The sequence below is a fragment of the Hemicordylus capensis genome, chromosome 1, assembly GCF_027244095.1.
Source record: "Hemicordylus capensis ecotype Gifberg chromosome 1, rHemCap1.1.pri, whole genome shotgun sequence".
NCBI classification, from domain to species: domain Eukaryota; kingdom Metazoa; phylum Chordata; class Lepidosauria; order Squamata; family Cordylidae; genus Hemicordylus; species Hemicordylus capensis.
Window position 1 is genome coordinate 400,303,450 of NC_069657.1, and position 24,598 is coordinate 400,328,047.

A 24,598-nucleotide genomic window follows, 5' to 3' on the forward strand; every position below is an offset into this window, starting at 1 on the left:
AAATATATACAAACAAGCCCCATATAAAGAACTGAGACAATGTCCGTGACAAAATCCCAACATAAAGGGCATCTAAAGACAGGCAAGCAAGGCAGATATCTACAGCACTTTGTTATCTGACACTTCCCTCACCCTATTACTTATAAATGTCCCAGATGCAGAGGATCATAGGATAGGGTATGAAGGTGGATTTAGGAGCAGGCAGATTCCAGATTTAGGGGATTTGCCAGTCAGGGATGCTATGGCAATTTTCCGCACTGAGCAGGAGCTGGATTAGAAGATCTCCATACACAACTTCCAAAATCCTGCCCAACTCCAAGCTCTATTTTCATATAATCTCACGGAATTTTACTCTATGGCTCTGTGAAAATGGACCTTTGAGCTGTCAGGAGAACATTGGTTCCAGATTAAATGAAGATTTCTGGAGAATACTTCCAGATGTGGATCTATTCTACAGCTTCGATAGGATTAGGTGGTTAAGTAAGATGGCCTCAGGCAGTGGTGTAGCAACCTTACAGGCTGCCAGGGGACAAAGTGCAGCCAGCTCCTCACCCCCCCCCCCCGCCCCTGTTTTTCCATCGAGTGCGCAAAGCGACCACACAAGTGATGAGCTAGGAAATGTAATTTGATCTAAACGAGGACCAGTCTCTTGCATTCACCTTGGAATTGGCTTAGCAAGGAATGAGTGGGAGAGGCTCTGCTGTTTTGTTGGGGTCTGCATGTGGACATAGGGCAAGTGTTGGCAGGGAATAAATGAAATCCATGGCCACTGAATTTCCATCAGGAGTCACTGCTCCCAGAAAAAAGCAGCAAAGCGGAACGGGGAGAAAGACATTAACATGGCACAATGCAGAACTTTGTGTGGATACCCTTCCAACACCACCAGTAGCAAAGCACACACAACACATCACACATCTTTCCTGCAGATTGTACCCCCTTGTCCAATGGATGCTACGCCCCTGGCCTCAGGGCTGTCATTAGAGGGTTGCCTCCTCCCTCCACACATAGACTTCCCCACATGTAAACAATTAGCAATCTCTCCCTCTTTGCTAGCTTACTTGCGTTCGCCCTTTTACTTACTTGCAATCTCTTCCTCTTAGCTCATTCCTTGCTAAGCCACATAAATAAGATGTGAAAGATTTGGAAAGCAGATAGGGGTTCAGTTACTGACTGACTATCATTTAGCTAGCACATGGGATGATGGGAGTTGTAATTCAACAACATCTGGGACCTCTTGGTCTAGCACAGTGGTTCCCAGCAGGGGGTACTAGTAACCGTAGAGGTTCTTGAGGGGCTCCCAGGTACTCAGAGCTCACTTGCCTTCCCATACTGCAGCCATGCTATGGATGATCAACAAATTGAAACTTGTCCTATTAATTTCAACAAGACTGCTTATGATTAGCTTAGTGTGGATGTGAGCCAGTGACTGGAGTAGCCTGTCTTCCTAACTGTAGTGTGTGTGTGTGTGTGTGTGTGTGTGTGTGTGTGTGTGTGTGTAGACACACATATACATACATAAAAATACAAATGTAAGTAGCCTGTCTCATAACTGTGATATTTAAATGGGTGTGCATGCATGTGTGCACACACACACAAAATCTATGGGAGGAGAGCTGGTCTTGTGGTAGCAAGCATGACTTGTCTCCATAGCTAAGCAGGGTCTGCCCTGGTTGCATCTGAATGGGAGACTTGATGTGTGAGCACTGCAAGATATTCCCCTCAGGGGATGAAGCCACTCTGGGAAGAGCAGAAAGTTTGAAGTTCCCTCCCTGGCTTCTCCAAAATAGGGCTGAGAGAGATTCCTGCCTGCAACCTTGGAGAAGCCCCTGCCAGTCTGTGAAGACAATACTGAGCTAGATAGACCAATGGTCTGACTCAGTATATGGCAGTTTCCTATGTTCCTATGTACCTGAGCTGAAAGTTCATAACAGTAGGGGTATACGTGTTTTAAAAGGTTGGGAATCCCTGGCTATCATATCATGTCATAGCTAATCAATGGACTTCTACACTCAAGTCCAGTTTCAAATGGGAATGTTCCACAGGACCAGTGTGTTGATAATGATGCCCTTACTAAACCTCTGGGAAGTTTTTGCTTATAGTCACTCAACCCATATTCATAATTGCCAAGGTCCATTCCACTGATTTAACAACATTTTTCTTGATGACAGAGATAATTTTAGTCAACTTGGAAACAGCACAATAATCTAACCTCCGTTTCAGAAGCCCTGCTGTCTGTTATGAAAAATCGCTTTGTCTTGTCTGACTGATATTCTGTGTTGTCACACTGAGACTCTCTTTCCCCATCTTTAGCAAATGGATATGGATATTTCATAGCACCAACCATTTGCTTTAGTTATAAGCTGAATTCAAACATTTAAAAAATCTATCCTGAAGGTTTCCCCTGGTACTTTATCTACACATGATGGCTGGATCCAAAGAGCAGTCAAGGTGTGCACAGCATTTCCCACATATACTGGGGAGGAGAGCTGGTCTTGTGGTAACAAACATGACATGTCCCTTTTGCTAAGTAGGGTCCACCCTAGTTTGCATTTGAATGGGAGACTACATGTGATCACTGTAAGATATTCTCTTTAGGGGATGGGGCTGCTCTGGGAATTGCAGAAGGTTCCAAGTTCCCTCCCTGGCAGCATTTCCAAGATAGAGCTGAGAGAGATTCCTGCCTGCAACTTTGGGGAAGCCACTGCCAGTCTGTGTAAATAGTACTGAGCTAGATAGACCAATGGTCTGACTCAGTTTATGGCAGCTTCCTATGTCCCTATGGGGTGTCCTACTGCTACAGCTTTTCATGCACTTCATCCTGAAGTTTCCCCGAGTTTTCGGAATAGTTTGTAAACGTATGCAGTGTGGTGGGCTTCCTTTTTCACAAGAGAAGCTCAGAGGCCCCACAGCATGTATGGGTGTACCCCATATACCACTTTTGATCGTGCCAATATGTGAAACTGAAGTTATTCTCTACCAATATTGTAATATACACTAAAAGAAAATCTCTTGTAGGGGCTTGTGGGGTGGGAGATGTCTGATTTTGACAGACCCACAGCCCATTTTGCACCCACGTCAAGGCTAAGGTACTCCATACATGACTGATAAAATGCAGCTCACAGAGATTGTTTTCATGTCAGATACTGATTCCATCACAGTTAGAAGTGGCTTCCCAGTGCACTAAATGGGAGCTCTGCAAAGATAAATGGTGTGGGACATGATCCTGTCCCTTTTACAAGTAAGGAATCAGGTAATCCCCCATCCAATCAATGAGGCTATTCCCACGATCCACGGAAAGTGGGCTAAGCTTCCTTAGCCCGCTTTCCATGGATCATGGGAACCACGGGGCTTGCAGGAAAGCCCAGTGCTCCCAAGGTGGCTAGCCCACCTACAGCACCCTCCTCTTAAATGAGGTTAATGGAGTGAGTGAACATGTCTGGGCACTATAAGAACATAAGAACAGCCCTGCTGGATTAGGCCCAAGGCCCATCTAGTCCAGCATCCTGTTTCGCACAGTGGCCAACCAGATGCCACTGGAAGCCACAGACAGGAGTTGAGGGCGTGCCCTCTCTCCTGCCATTACTCCCCTGCAACTGGTACTCAGAGGCACCCTGCCCTTGAGGCTGGAGGTGGCCCACAGCCCTCCAACTAGTAGCCATTGATAGACCTCTCCTCCATGAAGTCATCCAAACCCCTCTTAAAGCCATCCAGGTTGTTGGCTGTCACCATGTCCTGTGGCAGAGAGTTCCACAAGTGGATCACGCGTTGTGTGAAAAAGTACTTCTGTTTGTGGGTCCTAGACCTCCTGGCAATCAATTTCATGGAGTGACCCCTGGTTCTAGTGTTGTGTGAAAGGGAAAAGAATCTCTCTCTCTCCACTTTCTCCACACCATGCATGATTTTATAGACCTCTATCATGTCTCCCCGCAGTCATCTTTTTTCTAAACTAAAAAGCCCCAGGTGTTGTAGTCTTGCCTCATAAGAAAGGTGCTCTAGGCCCCTGATCATCTTGGTCGCCCTCTTCTGTACCTTCTCCAGTTCAACAATGTCCTTTTAAAGATGTGGTGACCAGAATTGTACGCAGTACTCCAAGTGTGGTCGCACCATAGTTTTGTATAAGGGCATTATAATGTTAGCCGTTTTATTTTCAAGCCCCTTTCTAATGATCCCTAGTATTGAATTTGCCTTTTTCACAGCTGCTGCACATTGAGTTGACACTTTCAACGAGCTGTCCACCACAACCCCAAGATCCCTCTCCTGGTCCGTCACTGACAGCTCGGATCCCATCAGCATATATTTGGAGTTGGGGTTTTTCGTCCCAATGTGCATCACTTTACACTTGCTAACAATGAACCACATTTGCCATTTTGTCGCCCACTCCCCCAGTTTGGAGAGATGCTTTTGGAGCTGCTCACAATCTGTTTTGGATTTCACTACCCGGAAGAGTTTGGTATCATCTGCAAATTTGGCCACCTCACTGCTTACCCCTGCTTCTAGATCATTTATGAATAAATTAAAAAGCACTGGTCCCAGTACAGATCCCTGGGGGACCCCACTTCTTACTTCCCTCCATTGCGAAAACTCTCCATTTATACCTATCCTCTGTTTCCTGTCTTTCAACCAGTTAGCAATCCACACATGTACTTGTCCCTTTATTCCATGACAGCTAAGTTTCCTCAGGAGTCTTTGATGAGGAACTTTGTCAAAAGCTTTTTGGAAGTCCAGGTAGACTATGTCAACTGGATCACCTTGATCTACACACTCGTTGACACTCTCAAAGAAGTCCAAAAGGTTGGTGAGGCAAGATTTACCTTTGCGGAAGCCGTGCTGGCTCACTCCCAGCATGACATAACAGAGTGCTTTGTTAACTGCATATCGTTGCTCGTGTGTCACTACAGTGTGCAGCAACACACGAGTAGACCCCTGGCTGGGAGTCTACAAGCAGCCTCCTGGGCTCGGGGCTCTCTCCAGGATGCCCCGCATGCTCACGTGGGGCATCCTGCAACTTCCAGGGGCTGTGTGGCCCCCGATCCCCACAGTCCCCACCAGCTTCATGACAAAGCCAGCAGCCATGTGGATGGAGCCAGCAGCCCGCTGTCCCTACAGACTCAGAAGCAGCTCTTCTCACAGATTGTGAGAAGAGCTTCAATATGTTGCATGAAGAAAAGACCCTTGGTGGCCCCTTACAAGTAGGTGGCTCATGTTCTTTGAATGTATCTGCACAATTATAGCTATCCCCCTGGCTTTGGGGGGTTGCTCTCCCCCAGCTAAATACAGAGGATCACCAATCTGAAAAGTGCCTCTTGGGCTAGTTAGCAGGGAATTTTGGTGCATAAACCCCTGCTAACTTGGCAAAGAGGCACCTTTTAACGCGGTGATTCTCTTTATTTAGCAGGGGGAGAGTAATTGGCCCTATTCACCCCCAGCACAGTACCTCCAGTGACTGTTGCTGGTGTCTATCTTATGTTTCTTTTTAGGTTGTGAGCACTTTGGGGACAGGGAGCCATCTTATTTATTTGTTATTTCTCTGTGTAAACCACCCTGAGCCATTTCTGGAAGGGCAGTATAGAAATCGAATAATAATAATAATAATAATAATAATAATAATAATAATAATAATAATAATAAATAAATAAATAAAATATAATGCGTGGTTGTGGGGCTTGTATGCTCTGAGGAAGGTGAGAGCTATGCCAGAGGTCCAACCATACTGGACAAGTCTCACCACAGGAGCCAGATGAAGAGTGCCTCTCCCATCAACAATATGGTGAGACGTAACATTAATAAATAACAACAACAACAACAACAAACAGTATCTGCTCCAAAAATACCACCTAGATTCAAGGAGAATTAGAGATGTCCTGGAAATAATAAAGCAGCAAATAACAGCAGTGTCAAAGAAGATTAGGAGGTATGAAGCCAGAATTACACAACACAGACAGAATCTCCAATTCCAGACGAATCACAGACGTTTCTACCAAAGCATAGAAGGAGAAACTGCAAGAAACCTAGAAACAACAAATAAAGAAGAAACAGTGTAATTCTGGGGAAAATTATGGGACAATCCAATAGATTATAATAAAAAAGCAGGCTGGATGAAAGAGGTCAAAAAATGTAACCAACAAATGCAAGATCTAATAATAACACCAGAATTAATAAGTGAAAGAGCAAAGAAAATTAAAAATTGGACTGCTCCAGGTGACGATGAACTGCATGGCTTTTGGCTTAAACACCTAACAAGCCTTCATAAACAACTATCAAAATAGTTCAATCACATTTTTCAAGGAGGTGATATTGAACAATGGCTAACAACTGGGAAAACTCATCTCATCATGAAAGACCCAGCAAAAGGTGCAGTTCCAAGTAATTATAGACCGATAACCTGCCTGCCAACCATGTTCAAATTATTAACTGGAATAATAGCAGATGAAGTGATGCAACACTTATTAACTAACAAACAGCTTCCAGTTGAACAGAAAGGAAATTGCCCGAACACCAGAGGCACAAAAGACCAGCTGCTGATTTACAAAATGGTTTTAGAAAATTGCAAGAGAAGAAAAACCAATCTAAGTGTTGCATGGATTGACTACAAGAAAGCCTTCGATTCATTGCCTCACACATGGATACTAAAATGTTTAGAAACAACTGGTGTCAGCAAAAACATTCAGATATTTATTTTTAAAAAGCAATGAGCATGTGGAGTACACAGTTAACAATCAATGGCGAGACACTTGGACAGGTTAGCATTAGAAGAGGCATTTTCTAAGGGGACTCACTATCCCCTCTGTTGTTTGTAATTGCCATGACCCCACTTTCACAAATACTAAACAAAACAGGCCTTGGATACCAAACATCAAAACATCCAGTAAAATAAACCATCTGCTGTACATGGATGATCTGAAGTTGAATGGAAAGTCCCAGTCAGAAATCGAATCACTGCTAAACACTGACCGTATATTCAGTAGCGATATAGCAATGGAGTTTGGACTAGACAAGTGTGCTGCATTAATAATGAACAGAGGAAAAATAAGAAAAACAGAAGGAATAGAACTGCCCAATGGAAGCAAGATCAAGAACCTGGAAGAGAAAGAACATTACAAATACTTGGGCATTCTCCAGGCTGATAACATCGCACACACTGAAGTGAAAAGAAAAATGGGAAGTGAATACATCAGGAGAGTTAGAAAAATCCTCAAGTCCAAACTCAATGGCGGGAACACCATACAAGCCATAAACACCTGGGCTATACCTGCTATCAGATACAGTGCAGCAATAATAGACTGGACCCAGGCAGAGCTAGAGACGCTAGATCATAAGACCAGGAAAATCATGACCATCAATCATGCTCTGCACCCCCACAGTGATGTCGATAGGCTATACCTCCCTTACAGCTCAGGTGGAAGAGGAATGCTGCAAGTCCATCAAACAGTAGAGGAGGAGAAAAGAGGCCTTGAAGAATATATAAAGGACAGTGAAGAAGATGCACTTCAAATGGTCAATAATGCAAAACTATTCAACACCAATGAAAGAAAGCAGGCCTACAAGAAAGAACAAGTCAAGAACCGAGCAGAAAAATGGAAAAATAAGCCACTGCATGGTCAATATTTGCATATTTGCAATATTTGCAATATTTACAGTATCACTGGAAAATCAGACATCACCAAGACCTGGCAATGGCTTACGAATGGCAACTTGAAGAAAGAAACAGAGGGTTTAATACTGGCTGCACAAGAACAGGCACTAAGAACAAATGCAATCAGAGCAAAAGTCGAAAAATCCACCACAAACAGCAAGTGCCACCTTTGTAAAGAAGCAGATGAAACAGTGGACCACCTAATCACCTGTTGTAAAAAGATCGCACAGACTGACTACAAACAAAGGCATGACAAAGTAGCAGGGATGATACACTAGAACATCTGCAAAAAATACAAGCTACCTGTAGCCAAAAATTGGTGGGACCATAAAATGGAAAAAGTTGAAGAAAATGAAGATGTAAAAATATTATGGGACTTCCGACTACAAACAGTCAAACATCTGCCACACAATACACCAGATATAACTGTAGTCGAGAAGAAAGAAAAACAAGTTAAAATAATCGACATAGCAATACCAGGTGATAGCAGAATAGAAGAAAAAGAAATAGAAAAAAAATCACCAAATACAAAGATCTACAAATTGAAATTGAAGGGCTGTGGCAGAAAAAGACCAAAATAATCCCAGTGGTAATTGGCGCCATGGGTGCAGTCCCAAAAGACCTTGAAGAGCACTTCAACACCATAGGGGCTACAGAAATCACCATCAGCCAATTACAAAAAGCAGCTTTACTGGGAACAGCTTATATTCTGCAACGATATCTATAACAACAGCAACAACAAAGACAATAAAATTCAGCCATCCCAGGTCCTTGGGAAGGACTCGATGTCTGAATAAAACAAACCAGTCAATAGCACCTGTCTGACTGTGTAAACAAGAATTAATAATAATAATAAATAAATAAGTGAAGTTGAGGTATTCTGAATGTCTTGCCCTTTGTTTCATGATAGCTTTCTGAAAGGTTGTTTAATTGTGGAATATATGAAGAAAATGATAAGGAGCAAATTCCTATTGACTTTTCCCAGCGCAGACTGAAAAGCCCTGGCTCAAGGAGGAGGTCACCTTGGTGTTTTCTTGCATGACAGCAATCCAGTTGGGGAATGTCTCCGAGCAGAATTGTTTGGGTTTCTTTTCAAAATAAAAATAGCGCACCAGCAGAAAATGATTTGTAACAGTGATTCTGGGTTTCTTTAATGGAGTAATAGATGTATATGCTGTAGCCAAAATTACACTGCCCAAGAAATGCAGCTTAGCGGGTTTACACCAAACATGTCATTAAAGCAGACTGTCAAGGACAGAACCATAAAGCACAGCTCATTGGCATCTGGCATGTGGGAGCAGGTCCACAGAATATGTGCTGCTGCTCATACCCATATGTTCATACCCATGTGTATGTCATACACACAAACAACTATGCACAATTGTGTACTATATGTGTTTATGTTTTTCTCTCACAGAATATCATAAAAAGATTAATCAAGTCATTCTACGATGGGCACTGATACCATGATGATTTTATAAGGAGCTAAACAGACCAGAAAGGAAAAGTTCAGTTCCGATCGCACAGGTCAGTACTGAGCTGGATCTTGGAGAAGTGATTGTGATGGTGCTGTGGGGTGAATTCCTTTTAAACTATTATTCTGTTTAAAGTGTTATGATATCTCTGAAGACAGGGGCAGAGCCAGCAATGCACAGGGTTTCCCCCCCCCCACCCGCCAAAGAACCCAGGCCTCCACATCTCAGGCAACGCCCCCACCACACCCATGCATCTGACATGAGATGCAGGATGTGTGGCCGTGTTAGCAAATGGGGGCCGTGCACCCTGTTTGTAAGTAAAATCCAGGCAGTGCCGCATTTGCAGTTTCGCCGGGATGGCTCCTTGTGGCCAGGTTGAGGTGTTCCTGGCCAGGTTGCCTTTTCATGTAAGGAGAAGCCATCCTGGTCACCCTGCAAATGTGGCATGGTCTGGATTGTACTTAAAAACAGGGCACACGGCCCCATTTGCTAACATTCCCATGCCCCTTGTGTCTGATGTCAGATGCAGGGGTGTCTGACATCAGAAGCTGGGGGCGTGGCTGAGGTGGGGTGGGCCAGCAGTGGCAGGCTGAACAGGGGCTGCCAACATCATCCCTACACTACTGGCTGAAAATCTCTTGGAACTAATTGTGTAAGCATCTTTTCACCCAAGCTTTCTCAGCTTCCTAAATTTGGGGTTTTTAAATATCTGGTTTATTTTAAAATTCAAAACCTGATTTCGGGGGTTTTAATCACTGTAATTGTTTCACTGTTGTTTTAAAATGTTTTTAAATTGTTAATTGTTATGTTGTTTTTAAATTTGTTTTAAATCTTTACTGTTTTAGTGGTTTGTTAACCGCCCTGAGCCATTTTGGAAAGGCAGTATACAAATCAATAGCAATAGCAATAGCTATCAAGTCAATAGCAAGCAAGTCAAATAAACAAACAAAGAAACAAACAAACAAATTGCCAATATAGCTCAAAATGCAACATTTTGTATGATTATAGAGGGAACAAAATTTACAAGAGGAATGAATGAATTTTTAAAAAGATAATAAACAGACCGAAAACAGGCACATAGGGAGGTTGGTGGCAGCCCCCTGGCCCTGGCCCCACACCTGATGTCAGACACAGGGGGCCAGCTAGCCATGCGCCCGCATCTGACATCAGACACATGGGCATGGTCTCCCTCCTGCACAGCCCCATTTGGAAGGGAGATCGGCCCACACTGTGTTGGGCAGTGCGGGCTAGAGTGACTGTCCCTGCCTTTAAAGGCAGGGAGAGCCGTTCTGGCCACGCTGCCAATGCAGCATGGGCCGATCTTCCTCCCAAACGGTGTCACGCAGCCCTGTTTGGGAGGGAGATTGGTCCTGCTGTACTGGCAGCAAGGCCAGGAGTGGCTCTCCCTGCCTTTAAAAGACAGGGAAAGTCACTCCGGTCGCATTGTCGTCAGATATATCTGGTGGGCCACTGTGCGAAACAGGATGCTGGACTAGATCGGCCTTGGGCCTGATCCAGCAGGGCTGTTCTTATGTTCTTATTGCTAACGCTGCACGGGCCAATTTCGGTCCCAAACGGGGTTGCACGGCCCCGTTTGGGAGCGAAATAACACCCCCTCGTCTGATGTCAGATGTGGGGGTGGTGTCTGGGGCTGCACTTGCGGCCTCTGGTTGGGTGGTCCGGGTTCTTTGAACCTGTTCGGCCAGTTGTGGCTCCACCCTTAACCTAAAAGAGTTATATATATTGAGGCTGTTCTCACGAGCCGCAAAGTTCAGGCTGCCCATGAGAACTGCCAGGATCCATGTGGATCCTAATAGTGCCGCAACTCCAAACTCAACATCGAAGCCAGCTCCTAGCCGAGGTTAAGGGTGCATCTGGCTGCTGGGATCATGTGTCAGTGTGGGCTGTTTGTAACTCACACTGACACAGAGACCGGTGCCTAGAGTGCCCGTCCCCTGGGGGAATCCCCCAGTGTACCACACTCAGTGTAGGGGTGTGCACGGAACCATGGAGCTGCAGTCTGGCACTGGGGTGGGGGGTTCCATTGAGGGCAGGGGAGGGTTTACTTACCCCTCCCATGCTTTCCTCACTCCGGTGCCATATTTCCTTTACAAATCGGGCGGCAGTGTTTTTGTTTTTGTGAATAACCGTTAATGGTAAGCAAGATACAATACTTGTTTTAAGTAGTGTGTGTGTGTGTGTGTGTGTGTGTGTGTGTGTGTGAGATATGCATTTTCATAGCTGCAAATGGTACAGAATGTTACTGCATAGGGCAGGTGTTACAGAATAGGGCATGTTTAGACAACTTGCCTTCACCTGAAAGGAGAAGCCTTAAATTCAGAACTCAGTGCAGGATTGCAGCCTGCAGCTCTACTCTGTTTCTGATGAATATATTTTAAGCCTGCCAGGCTTTGGCTTCTCCCTATCCCAGTCTAAGTCATTTAATGTCCTTTTAAGCTTCAGTGCTGCCCATTTTCATGCACTAAATCCATGCTGACAAATGGCACAATACACCAGGAACTAATTTGTTGCTCTGTTTCATGGACATCTAAAAGCTGGTGCTCTCCTGTAATTGCTATTCATTTCAGCAGAGATGTTCCTGGACAACTGAGCCCAAAGGAAAGGTTGCTAGGCTCCTGCCCAGACCTGTGCTTATTCCTATAAATGGTTTGATGCATACTGAGAAGGCATGCAGTGACTGTGCTTATCACTCTATTCCTCCTCCCTTCCTTTCACATGTCCTGTAGCCAGCAGGACTGTAGCTTCCCCATGGGCAGAAGAGGAGACAGGAGGTGGGATGGGCCAAGAGGTGCATAGGCTGTATCCTGTCTCAGTCTGTTTAAAAATATCAGTGCCATCTGCAAGTGAGAACTTGGCAAACCTACCTGACTTCAGTACCTTCCTTCCTTCCTTCCTTCCATAGCTTGGGTTTCTCAAGGTATGTTCTCTCTTCCATACCGTGAGTTTCCTTTAAAAGGAAAGGTTAGGTAACCCTTGGGTTAGGGCGGTATAAAAATGTGATAAATAAATAAATAAATAAAAATGGATTGCATTCCCATTGCACTTTTGTAAGTATTATCTTCTTGTAATCCTTACAACAAACTCTGTAAAGTAAGTGAGTGTGATTGTCCTTACTTATTTTATTTATTTTTCCATTTATATACCACCCTTCCTAAAGTGGCTCAGGGTGGGTTACATTAAAATCAAAAACACATAATAAAACAATTAAAACAAAACATTTAAACTCATTAAAATGAGTTTAAACAAAAACTCATTAAGTTTCAAAAATAAACAAAAGATTCACACTCATTAAAATTGAAACTAATTGATGTTAAAGGCCAGGCTAAAAAGATGGGTTTTTAAGGCTCTCCTGAAGGCCTCCAAGAAAGATAATCCTCCCATATCCATGGGGAGTGTGTTCCACAACAAACGGGCAACAACTGAGAAGGCCCAATCCCATGTTTCCATCAGATGATGGACCCTTCCTGATTATCTTAATGACCAGTGGGGATCTTGTAGAGAAAGGCACTCTCTCAGGCAACACGGACCTAAGCCATTCAGGGCCTTAAAGGTAATAGCACTTTGTACTTTGCCTGGAAACATATTGGCAGCCAGTGCAACTGTTTAAGAACAGACATAATGTGGTCTCTCCAGGATACCCCAGGACATTTTGGACTAACTGAGGTTTCCAAACGACATACAAAGGCAGCCCTACATAGAGTGCATGGCAATAGTTCAAACTGGAGGTTACCAGATGGTGTACCACTGTTTTTAGGCCATTCTCCTCAAGGAACGGGCATCGGGCGGAGTTGTTGAATCAATTGTAGCTGTTAAAAAGCACTCCTGGCCACAGCCTCAACCTGAGCCATCTGAGCCACCAGGATGAGACCCGGGTCCAAGAGCACTCCCAAGCTACAAACCTGTTCTTTCTGGAGGAGTGTAACCTCATCCAGGATAGGAAGTTGTATCCCGTCTTGCAGATTATGACCCATAACAATGAGCATCTCCGTCTTACTTGGATTCAGCTTCAGTTTATTTTCCCTCATCCAGCCCATTACTGTCTGTAGGCAGGCATTTAAGGGGCTAATGCCATTTTCTGGTATTGATGACAAGGAGAAATAGATTTGGGTGTCATCAGCATATTGATAACATCCAGCACCAAATCCCCTGATGCCCTCACCCAGAAATTTCATGTACATGTTAAAAAGCATTTGTGACAGAATGAAGCCCTGAGGGATCATATAGCAGCTCCCATTTTGAAGAGCAACTGTTACCAAGTGCCACCATCTGAAATCTGCCCAAGACATAGGAGCAGAACCACTTTAAAAGAGTGCCTCCTATCCCCAAATCCCTCAGGTGATCTAGAAGGATACCATGGTTGATGCTATCAAAAGCTGCTGAAAAATCCAAAAGAACCAGCAGTCACCCTCCCTATGTCAATTCCCTGGCAAAGGACATCTGTCAGGCTTACCAAGGGCATCTCAGCTCCATAGCCTGTCCTAAAGCCAGTTTGAAATGAGTCTGGATAGTCAGTTACCTCCAAGACAGTTTGGAGCCAGTCAGCCGCTACCTTCTCAATCATCTTACCCAACCATGGGAGGTTGGAGACTGGCCTATAATTATCCATCACTAGAGGATCCAGAGTGGGCTTCCTAAGAAGATGTCTAACCATTGCCTCCTTCAAACGAAGTGGCACCCTGCCCTCCTTCAGTGAGGTATTAATGATAGCAACTAGGCCAGCTCCAACAACCTCCCTGCAAGATGAGATTAGCCATGTTGAGCAAGGATCCAAAGAACAGGTGGTAGGTCGTACTGCTCCAAGCAGCTTATCCACAACCTGAGGAGTCACAAGGAGTCATATGCTACCTATATTGCAGATCAGAGGCTGAAGCAGAATGGTCTCCTAGTGTGTTTACTACTACTACTACTACTACTATTACTACTACTACTACTACTACAAACATTTATATGCCACTTTTCAACAAAGTTCTCAAAGAGGGTTACATAGATAGAGATGATTCCCTGTCTCCACAGGGTTCACAATCTAAAAAGAAATATAAGGTAGACATCAGTAACAACCACTGGAGGAATGCTATGATGTGATTGGACAGAGACAATTGCTGCTAAATAAATGAGCACCACCAGTATAAAATGTGTTCCTGCTATCAGAGTTCACAGCAGAGATGAGATTTGAACCAGAGACTTCATGGTTTGTAGCTCAGTCTCTTAGCTATTATGCCAGACTAGCTTTTGTGAGTTAAGGGGATAACTTCGTTTTATCCCACCAACATGTTTCCTAAACACAAGTCTGTAGTTCATATGAATGCAGGGGCACATCTTTGGGGAAAGATTGGCAGTCAGTGGGTGCTTAACCCTGCCCATGCCTATTGATTATTCCCTGCCAATGCCCACCCCACCCTCTCCACCCCCATTGCTTTCTCCAGCCTTCTATAGACTTGGAGCTTGGAGGGATAAACAAACAGCAGAGATGGGGTTGAAGGGGAGAATCGGCAGCAGAAGTGCTAAGCATCCCTTCTGCCTGCTGATGACCCCTTGCAAATGACCCCTGCTCCTGCATTAGCATCACAAGAGTGAAATGGAGTTGGAATCACTGTGTTTCCCTCGCAAAGTGTGTTCCACCCTGAGCATTCCTCTTTGAAAAGCAAAGAGCCAGATTTCCTTAAGACCTTTGTCAGCTCTCCAGGAATGTTAAATATAGAGGAATTCCTGTAAGCAAAGCCAAGTCTTCTTCAGGAAATTGTGTGCCACAGGCTAACTAGGCTATCTTCTATGTGATGGGAAGGCAGGTAGTATTCAGGAAAAACCAGGGTGGGGTACAATGGTGTAATCAGCAACACTAAACCATGGGCTCGGGACTGCAGAGGAATGTATGAGTATTAGCCTGCAATCAGTTCTAGCAAGGCCTCCGGTAACAAGAAAAATGAATCCTCCCTCCCAGTTTTCATCTGGGTCATTTTTCCCTTTGCTTCTATTTAACTGTAAAATGTTTCTGTAGTGAAAAAAAGTGTTTATAAAACTGGCAAGCTTGGGCTTGGTTTCGTGCCAGGCTGCAGCCCTGGGGATTTGATTGGGGCTCATGCAGATGTGGGTCAAAAGAGCTAGAGGCAGTTGCCATGGTAAGGAAGAGAGCTGGTCTTGTGGTAGCAAGCATGATTTGTCCCCTTAGCTAAGCAGGGTCTGCCCTGGTTGCATATGAAAGGGAGACTAGAAGTGTGAGCACTGTAAGATATTTCCCTTTAGGGGATGGAGCCGCTCTGGGAAGAGCATCTAGGTTCCAAGTTCCTTCCCTGGCATCTCCAAGATAGGCTGAGAGAGATTCCTGCTTGCAACCTTGGAGAAGCCGCTGCCAGTCGGTGCAGACAGTACTGAGGTAGATAGACCGATGGGTTGACTCAGTATATGGCAGCTTCCTATGTTCCTATGGTCAGAACAGGTCAGGGTCAAGTGCTAGACTGGGTAGATGAGTATCAGAAGGGCCAGAGGCAAAAGTTAATAGTTGGGACCAGGCTGGGGTTGAGTACCAAGTGAGATAAGTGGAGGCAAAGCTGTTACTCTGTCAAGTGCATTGTTCAGACTGAGGAACCAACCCCAGAGCAATTGTTCTATCGGCCAGCCAGGTCTCCATTGGTTTCTCAGGTCATCTGGCTGAAGAACTGCAGTACCAATTCCTACCAGTATATGGGTAGCGCTATCCTGCAGCTGATATAATTCCCTCTGTCTGGCAGCTGCTGTGGAGGCACAGGGAAAAGCAAAAGGAGAGGGGGTACAGAAGAAATACAGCAAAAACACAAGACCCTAACTGTGCGAGGAAGAGAATATGACCTCTATAAAAGATTACAGAGGCAATTATTATATCTAAAATAAGTTATAATTAAATGAAAAGCAATTCAAAATAAATAAATACAAATAAAATAAGTGTGAACAACACCTGTTTGTTGTCCTACATTAATAAGCAGTAATACAATTGTAATTAATCTATATAATTAATTCTCCAAAATGTGCCACTTAGGAATGCGTGGCAACCTCTCACGAGAGTGGTGGCACCACTCGTGAGAGTTCTGCAATGAGAAGAAGCGGTTGTTGCTGGGCCGGCCAGTGGGGGAGGCGAAGCAGCCACTGGTGGGCTGAGGGAAAGCGGCTGTTGGCGGGTTGGCTGGTAGGCCAAGGGGAAGCGGCTGCTGCCAGGCCGAGAAGAAGCGGCCGAGGAGAAAGCTTGGGGAGGGGGGTGGCCGGCCAGAAAGCCGGGCATGCTAGTGTGTGTGTGTGTGTGTGTGTGTGTGTGTGTGTGTGTATGTGTGTGTGTGTGTAGGGGGGGAAACAGCGGTGGTGGCTGGGCCAGCCAGACTCGCAGATGCTCAGAGAGAGTTGTGTGAAGAGAGAGAGACAGAGAGTTGGTGTGTGTGTGGGGGGAAGAGAGCACAAGTTGTGGGGGGAGAGAGAGAGTGAATTGTGGGAGGGGAGAGAGAGTTGTGGGGGGAAGAGAGTTGTGGGGGGGAGAGCGAGCGACAGTGTTGGGGGGAGATAGAGGGTTGTGGGGGAGAGAGGGTGAGTTGTGGGGGGAAGAGAGAATGGTGCGGGAGAGAGAGAGTTTGGGGGAGAGAGTTGTGAGGGAGAGAGAGAGCGAGAGAGTTGTGGGAGGGGAGAGAGAGAGAGAGGTGTGACTTTCTTAGCAAGTCCATACCTACTTACTTGGAGCAGCAATAAGAAGCCAAAAAACCTGGAAAGGATTGCTTCAGCACGTGTGTCATTTTCAAAATGAGATTATGCGTCCTTTATCATGATCAATAAGTAGGGCTTGGTGGAGGGAGGTGGGGAAGGCTGCTCAAACTTTTCCCCGCAGACAATCCCTCGTTGCTTCATGGGTGGGCAGATCACCCGCCCAGACGATCAGGGTGCGGGATGCGGCCTCCTCACCCTCAAAACTCCCATAATGCACCACACGAGTGCAAGCAGCCGGTGCTGCACATGAGCAGCAAAATGGGGTTAAGGGAGCGAATGCTGTCTTAACCTCATTTAAGAGGGTGACTGGCACAGGTGGGTTTGCCACCTTGGCTGTCTTAGCCTGCTCTTGGCTGTGCGTGTGAACAGCCTCAATATCTGGACTCTCATCCTATAATTTTGTGATTGTGACTTGCTTGATACTTACAATCGTACTGTTGGATATTCATGTATGATTACAACCAGGTATTGTTCATTATTACACTATGGTTCTGTTTATCATTTTATTTGTATGTATGTATTTTATTATTATTATTAATTCGATTTCTATACCGCCCTTCCAAAAATGGCTCAGGGCGGTTTACACAGAGAGATAATAAACAAATAAGATGGCTTTTGATTTGTTTTTCATTTCATTATAAATTGTTACAAAGATTGTATTCTCTTTTTTCATACATACAAAGAGCAAAACACCTGAGCCCTGCTGTGAGAGTCCCTTAAGAACTTAAAAGCATAAGAACAGCCCTGCTGGATCAAGCCAAGGTCCATCCAGTCCAGCATCCTGCCTCAGGCAGCGGCCAGCCAGGCACACTTGAGAAGCCCATAAGCCTTCTTGAGAAGCCCATAAACCTTCCCCCTTCCTTGGTGCTTCCTAGCACCTGGTGTTCAAGGGCATGGCTGATGGGCATATGATACATCCTGATGGAAGTATATCGCTACCAGGGTTGATAGGCCTATCCACCATGAATCTGTCTAATACCCTTTGAAAACCATCTAGCTAGGTGGCAAGTGCCACATCCAATGGCAGCAAATTCCATAGTTTAACTGCATGTTGTGTAAATAAGTACTGCCTTTTGTCTGTCCTGGATCTCCCAACTGTTAGCTTCAATAGATGACCTTGGGTTCTAATATTATGAGACAGAGAGAGATATGTCTCTCTATCCACTTATTATACACTTTTGGCATGTCCCCCTTTACTCACCTTCCTTCTTGGAGAACCCTGGCACCTTACAAAAATATGTCAATTGTTTTCCAGCTTTACTAAGTCCTCAAGCAATGCAAAAGCTCACTAATGCATAATGTTTCCCACAAAAGCATGGTATGTTCATTTGCTCTTGTCTGATATTATTCCTTGCAGCCTCTTTTTTGCTTCAGATTCAGCAGTCAGTTTCAGAAATGACTCTAAGGAGAGTTGGGAATACTGACTAAATAAAAACAGATCTACTGGAAATGAATGAAAACTGATTGGGAAAGAGGAAGCAAAGCTGGGCCAGGATTGGAAGTGGAATTGCTTGCTCAGTCCAGATTTCATTAATAAGGAACATTCTGCTGCTGTGGTATTTTTCTTTTGTAATGTTCCGTGGTGCTGGAGGGTTTGGAAGTATGGAACAGCCTGTAAAATAGATGGCCTTAAGTGTAGAGCAAAGAAAAACAGCTGAAAAAGAGCAATCGGTTGTGATCTGGAGAAGGGACAAGCTCGATGCTGTAGAAATGGGACAAAAAACACTGTACCTTTCTCAGCCCTCTAGCCATAGCATTGATCAGTGCTGTAGTGGCAGTATTGAGTTTGAATGTGGTTTAAATCCTTGATAATCCACAAAGTGGCCCTGGCAAGCCACAATCTCTGAAGTCTAGGGTTGCCAGGTCCAGATGGTGAAAAAAGTCAATATGGTGGGGGGGGGGGGGACCTGCCAGGGAGGCGACTAAACCCTTAGATAATGAGGGCATGAAAGATATTATTAAGGAGGATAAGGAGATTGCTGAAAAGTTGAATGAGTTCTTTGCATCTGTCTTCATGGCGGAGGATACTGACTATATAGCTACTCTGGAACTGAGCTTCTCAGGTTTGGAAGCTGAATAACTGCGCCAATTTGAGGTGACAAGAGAAGATGTTCATAACTGTCTTGAAAAACTAAAAATTAACAAATTACTAGGGCCAGATGGCATCATCCAAAATTTCTGAGGGACCTCATGTGAAATTGTTGATCTCCTAGCAAAAATGTGTAACTTGTCCTTACAATCAGGCTATGTACTAGAGGACTGGAAAGTAGCTAATGTAACTCCGATTTCCAAAAAGGGATCCGGGGGGAATCTGGGAAACCACAGACCACTTAACTTAACTTCTATGCTGGGTAAATTGATGGAAAGCATATTTAAGGACAATAGTGTTGGTGGCTTTAGGCCACCTCCAGTCTCAGAGGCAAGATGCATCTAATTACCAGTTGCAGGGGAGCAACAGTTAGAAGCCCTCAGCTCTTGCCTGAGGGCTTCTCAGAGGCATCTGGTGGGCCACAATGTGAAACAGGATGTATGAAACTAGATAGGCCTTGGGCCTGATCCAGCAGGGCTGTTCTTATGTTTATTATGATTTCCATCAACAAAAATGTGGAAATAGAGGAAATAGTAGAAACACCAGCATCAGCCATTGAAGGAATGCTGTACTGGGGTTCAATAAGGCGATTTGCTTTTCCCATGATAAACAGAAGAAATTTACCACTTTAAAAAGATACCATTTTACTGAGTTAGCAGGTATAACTGCTGAGTAAAGTTAGTTAGCTAACTGCTAACTTCTATCTGCCACCACCACCACCTGAAGGAAGATAGCTGCACTTGTCGGCCCACCTACCCATGCTCCTGCATCGTGTGGCTCTGCAACCTGCCACTGAAGCAGAACCTGGCTTCCCCATTGAATGGGTGGTCAGGAGGAAGGGGAAGGAGACTGAGGAAGAGAAGCTGCTCATGAGAGCAAAGTTTTCTTCTGAGTGAACAAGATGTTCCAGTTGCCCCCCAGAACTTTGGACACTACAACACATGCAAAAAGTTGATTGGTCCCCAAAATAATTTCTATTTCTCCTAATGCAAAAAAAGTCATTTAGTTCCCAAAAAAGTCACATGTCCTCTATAAAAGTCCCTAGTTGGCAACTCTGCATGAAGGCAGTTGTGATGATACAGTGTGACTGTTTCAAGTAATTCTTTGTAACATGGAATACATATCGATATACTTAATTCTCGTAGATGTGCCGGTGGGGATGCATGGTGGAACTCTCGCAAGAGTGGCAGCACCCTCACGAGAGTTGCAGTTTGGGTGGGCAGAGGAGCCCCCTGCATGGCAGGAGGAGGTTAGCTGGTCGGCGGACCCGGCCTTGCTGGAGCAGGCAGCCAGTCGGCAGAGAGGAAAAGCAGCACCGCTGCTGGGCTGGCCGGTGGTGAGGGAAAGTGCTTCCTGGGCTGCCGCTGGGCAGGCAACAAGGGAAAGTGGTGCCACCACCAGGCTGTCTGGCAGGGGCGTATCTAGGGTAGGGCGGGCAGGGCATGTGCCCTGGGCGCCACTTGAAGGGGCGCGCCATTTTTGAAAATTAAAAAAAAATTAAAAATGGCTACCAAAAACAAAATGGCCACCGTGCATGCTCAAATGGCCTTTGTGAGGCCCTAGGCCATGCCAGGACTCACAGAGGCCATTTGAGCATGTGTGGTGGCCATCTTGTTTTCAGCAGCCATTTTTAAAAAAAATGTTATTTTTAAAAATGGCCACCACACATGCTCAAATGGTCCCTGTGAGGCCCTAGAGGCCAGTGGGGGGAGGGGGAACTTTTGCCGACCCCTCTCACGGCCTTTAGGAAGCTCCCCAAAGGGGCTACAGGTTAAAAAAAGGATTTTTTAAAACTATAATATAAGTCACTGTACACATATTCAGATTGGCACTATGTACAGAGAATCAGGGCTTGTGAATACTGAGCTGAAGCTTATGAGCTAGGATTGTATTCATTTGCTCTTATTTTGCTTCTTGTGATAAATGAGTTAAATGTGATGCCTTAATAATATGGCTATTAATGGTGTCTTTGAATCAGTGTGAAATCCTTAGTATTAAGCCCCACTGGGAGTTTCTTGCTCTCTTTCTCTCATTTTAACTGTCTTTCTGAAAGTCTAGAATATATTCCAAGCAGTGACACAGTTTACTCTGCATATCCTTTAATTATTTTCAGAGTATCTGGGAAAAGTCAAATTCTCCATTGATTTTTAAAACTTATGTAATAGTGATGCTACAGTGCATAGTAGAGAATTAGACAGGCACTTCTGTTTATTTTTCCAAGTACACCTCCACATAGTATTTGAATATTTCATGAGCCCCAGCATACTGAAATTTGTAGTTTTCCAGCATTTTTTGGTCCGGCTACATCCACTGCTAAATAGTTTTTGAAATATTAAAAGATTAAAGAGCTTGACTTGTATTTTTCAGCTAATATTATGGTAAAGTTATCTGAAAGATGGGTGTCAGATGTTTGGACATGGGGTGCAATTTCAGTGCTTGCCCTAGGCGCTATTTTCCCTAGATACGCCTCTGGCCAGCGGAGAGGGAAAGCACAGGCCAGGCCTGTGGGCAGGGAAGAAAAGCGCCAGGCACTACAGTGCAAGGAAGTACCCTGGGTGGGGAGGGAAGAGAAAGCAGACTGGGAGGGGGAGAATGGACTGGGGCTGAAGGGAGGAAGGTGAGACAGGGAGGACTAGGGGCGCAGATGTTATGCGTCCGGGTCAACTAGTTGAATAAAAAAACTGTTACAGGAATTTGAACATGGTTGGTTCAAGATTTTGTACATGACTAACTCACTGGAATTGTCTGACCGCCATCTTTGTGATTGTGCCCAGGCTTGAGTTTGCTGTCATCACTCATATCTAGCATCACAATAGGTTTTCTCTCTCCTCAAAATAACAGTAGTTGCCTGGTTTTGTTTTTGTTTTGTTTTGTTGGTGGGAGGAAAAATAATTAGAACTGCTGCTACTAAAAAAGGGATTTTTCGTTTCTTTTTTCTTCTGACCTATGCCGATGTATTTATTTTAAGTGGTTTATATAGTGCTATTCTATTAAAATTCCCAATGCAGTTTAAACAAACATTTATTGTTTTGTGATAAAGAGCACCATAATTAAAAACAGCAGCAAGAGGCAACTTAAAATCAGATAAAACAAAGAAAGCAGACCAATTAAATTAGCAGCCACCAATTAAAAGTCTTGGAGAAGAACAAAGTATTAGCCAATTGTCTTAAAAGCGGGGGCATTTCTAGCAGCCAAACCGGCTTAGAGGGGGTATTTCAGCACCAGCACTAAGAAAGCCCTCTCCTCAGTCAACAATCACCTGACATCCAAACCAGGGAATCTGCAGGAGGACTTCCAAAGTAAGTCTTAAATTCCAGGCTGGTTCATATGGTAAACAGCATTCCTTCAAGCATCCAGGTCCCAAGCTGTTTGTTTCCCCTTAGAATCACTATACTTAAAAAATATGATTTGCTGAGACTCAATTTCAGAGTCTCAAATAGTATATGGATATTTTACATTTTATTTTACATTTATAGCCTACTCTTCCTCCAAGGAAGCCAGATTGGTGTAAATAATTATGTTTATCCCAACATGGGATACTACATGTGAGCACTGTAAGATATTCCCCTTAGGGGATGGGGCCGCTATGGGAGGAGCACCTGCAAACTTGCATGCAGAAGGTTCCAAGTTCTCTCCCTGGCAAGTCCAAGATAGGGCTGAGAGAGACTCCTGTCTGCAAGCTTGGAGAAGACCATGAACCTTGGGAGACCATGAAGCTATTCTCACAAGCAGTGAAAACTGGTTTTTGCTGCGTGTGAGAACTGCTGGGAACCACGTGGCTCCCATCGGTGGTGGTAGCCCTCTTAAGTAGCCTGCCACCTAACCCAACTTCTGTGCATGAGCGTGCCCCAGAACCGGGCTGTGATCATGTGTCTGCTTGCAGCCGCAGCAAGCACACTCAGGAAGGGGTGTGTGCGGTCCAAGCAATGCACTGTGCTGTCACACAATGCATTATTGGGGCTGGGCGGGGGACACACATGGCAGTGCTTGCTTGCACCCAACCCCAAGAGCACTTGAATGAGGCACAGGAGTGTCGCAGGGAAGCCGCTGCTTGTCTGGGCAGGCGATTCACTTGCTCAGAGACCAATGTAGGATAGGAATGTGCACAAAACTGGTTTGCCCGGTTCGGTTCGAATTCGAACCAGGTTCGAACCAGGAGGGGGTAGTTCGGTTTTGGTTTTGCTTGAACTTCCCCCTGGTTCGGTTCGAATTTGAACCGGTTTGAACCAGTTCAGATACCCAAAAATTGGTAGGATGGTAGCTGGCACCCAGGGGTACCTGCCACCCAAACCCCAAAGCAATCAGACACTCGTACGATTTTTTATGAATTTTTGGAAATTATTTCTATTTTTTTCTCATAGGATATAATGGGACTCCAACCAGCCCATTATTCCTTATTGTGGAGCACCCATGGGTGCCAACAACCATGCAAACCCCGAAGCAATCAGACACCTCTATAATTTTTTATGAATATTTGAAATATTTTTAATTATTTTTCTTATAGGGTATAATAGGACCTGAACCAGCCCATATCCCCTATTGTGAAACACCTAGGGGCACAAAAGTGGAGTAGGTGGTAGACAACCAGGGGTGCCTACTATCCACAAAGTTCCAAGGCAATCGGACACTCCTCTGATTATTGGTGAATTTTAAAATTATTTTGGAATTCCTCATAGAGAATAATGAGGATTGCAGCAAATGTATAGCTTCACGTCGGGGAGAAAGGGGTGTACTAGAGTGGAGTGTGGTAGGTGGTAATTCCCAAGGTGGGCAAGGAAGCTATCAGAATTATTTGAAAGGAATTGGGCAAAAGGCTGATTTTTAAGTGATTTTTGAAGTTTATGTGACTGTAAGATTTTTCTCCACAAAGAAGCATGGAGGTGTCAGCAAATGTATAGCTTCACATCGGGGGGAAAGGGGTGTCCAAGAGCAGAGTGTGGTGGGTGGTAGTGCCCAAGGGGGGCCAGGAAACTATCAGAATTATTTGAAAGGAATTGGGCAAAGGGCTGATTTTTAAGTGATTTTTGAAGTTTATGTGTCTTTAAGGTTAGCAATGAGAGTGGATTCGTGGTTTGTCATTGAAAATCTTATATACTACCAAAGAATCTACACTCAGAACACTTCCGAAACAACAAAACCCAGTACCCCATGGGTTAGCAACCCATGGAGGTGGTTGGCACCCTCGCTCTGGGCCACCCCAGCACCCCCCAAGTGCAGTTATGGGGCTGCTGAAACCTCCATTCTTCCCTATGGAGAAAAACCTTAAAGCCACTTGTGGGGTGCTGGGGTGGCCCAGAGTGAGTGGTGGTCTAGTGCAAAGAGGGTGCCAACCACCCCCTGTAAGACCTGTAGCAGAATGGCAGAGCTTTCTTATAAGGAGCTTCATCATACTTTTGTAAGCTCAAGGACTGTACAGTTTCTCAAAGCCTGAGTTCTCCAGATTTAGTAACTCCACACTGAAATCCCATACTGCGGTCTGAGTGGAGTAAATAAAAAACCCTCTCAAATCAGGTAGCACTTTGAGTGAGTTTCGTCAGCATTTCAGGCTTAATTCTACCCTTTCAGGTGAATAAAGACCTTCTGTGACAATTGCAGACAGATCTTCTGTGACAGTATGAGGCATTCTGAGCTCAACCAAACCATGTCATGCTCAATGTCTCT

General features: G+C 44.7%; 1 protein-coding gene across 3 annotated transcripts in view; it reads left to right on the forward strand.

Moving 5' to 3' along the window:
- The window catches only part of DAAM2 (dishevelled associated activator of morphogenesis 2), a 325,498-nt gene that overhangs the window by 16,520 nt on the left and 284,380 nt on the right, over positions 1 to 24,598 (forward strand). For 2 of the 3 annotated variants that reach the window (XM_053305346.1, XM_053305390.1), the window contains exon 2: positions 9,051 to 9,160. The exons of the other annotated variant lie outside the window; for it this stretch is intronic. The gene's annotated coding sequence lies outside the window, so the exon portion shown is untranslated. The remainder of the gene's footprint in view (positions 1 to 9,050; positions 9,161 to 24,598) is intronic. 3 annotated transcript variants of the gene reach the window in all.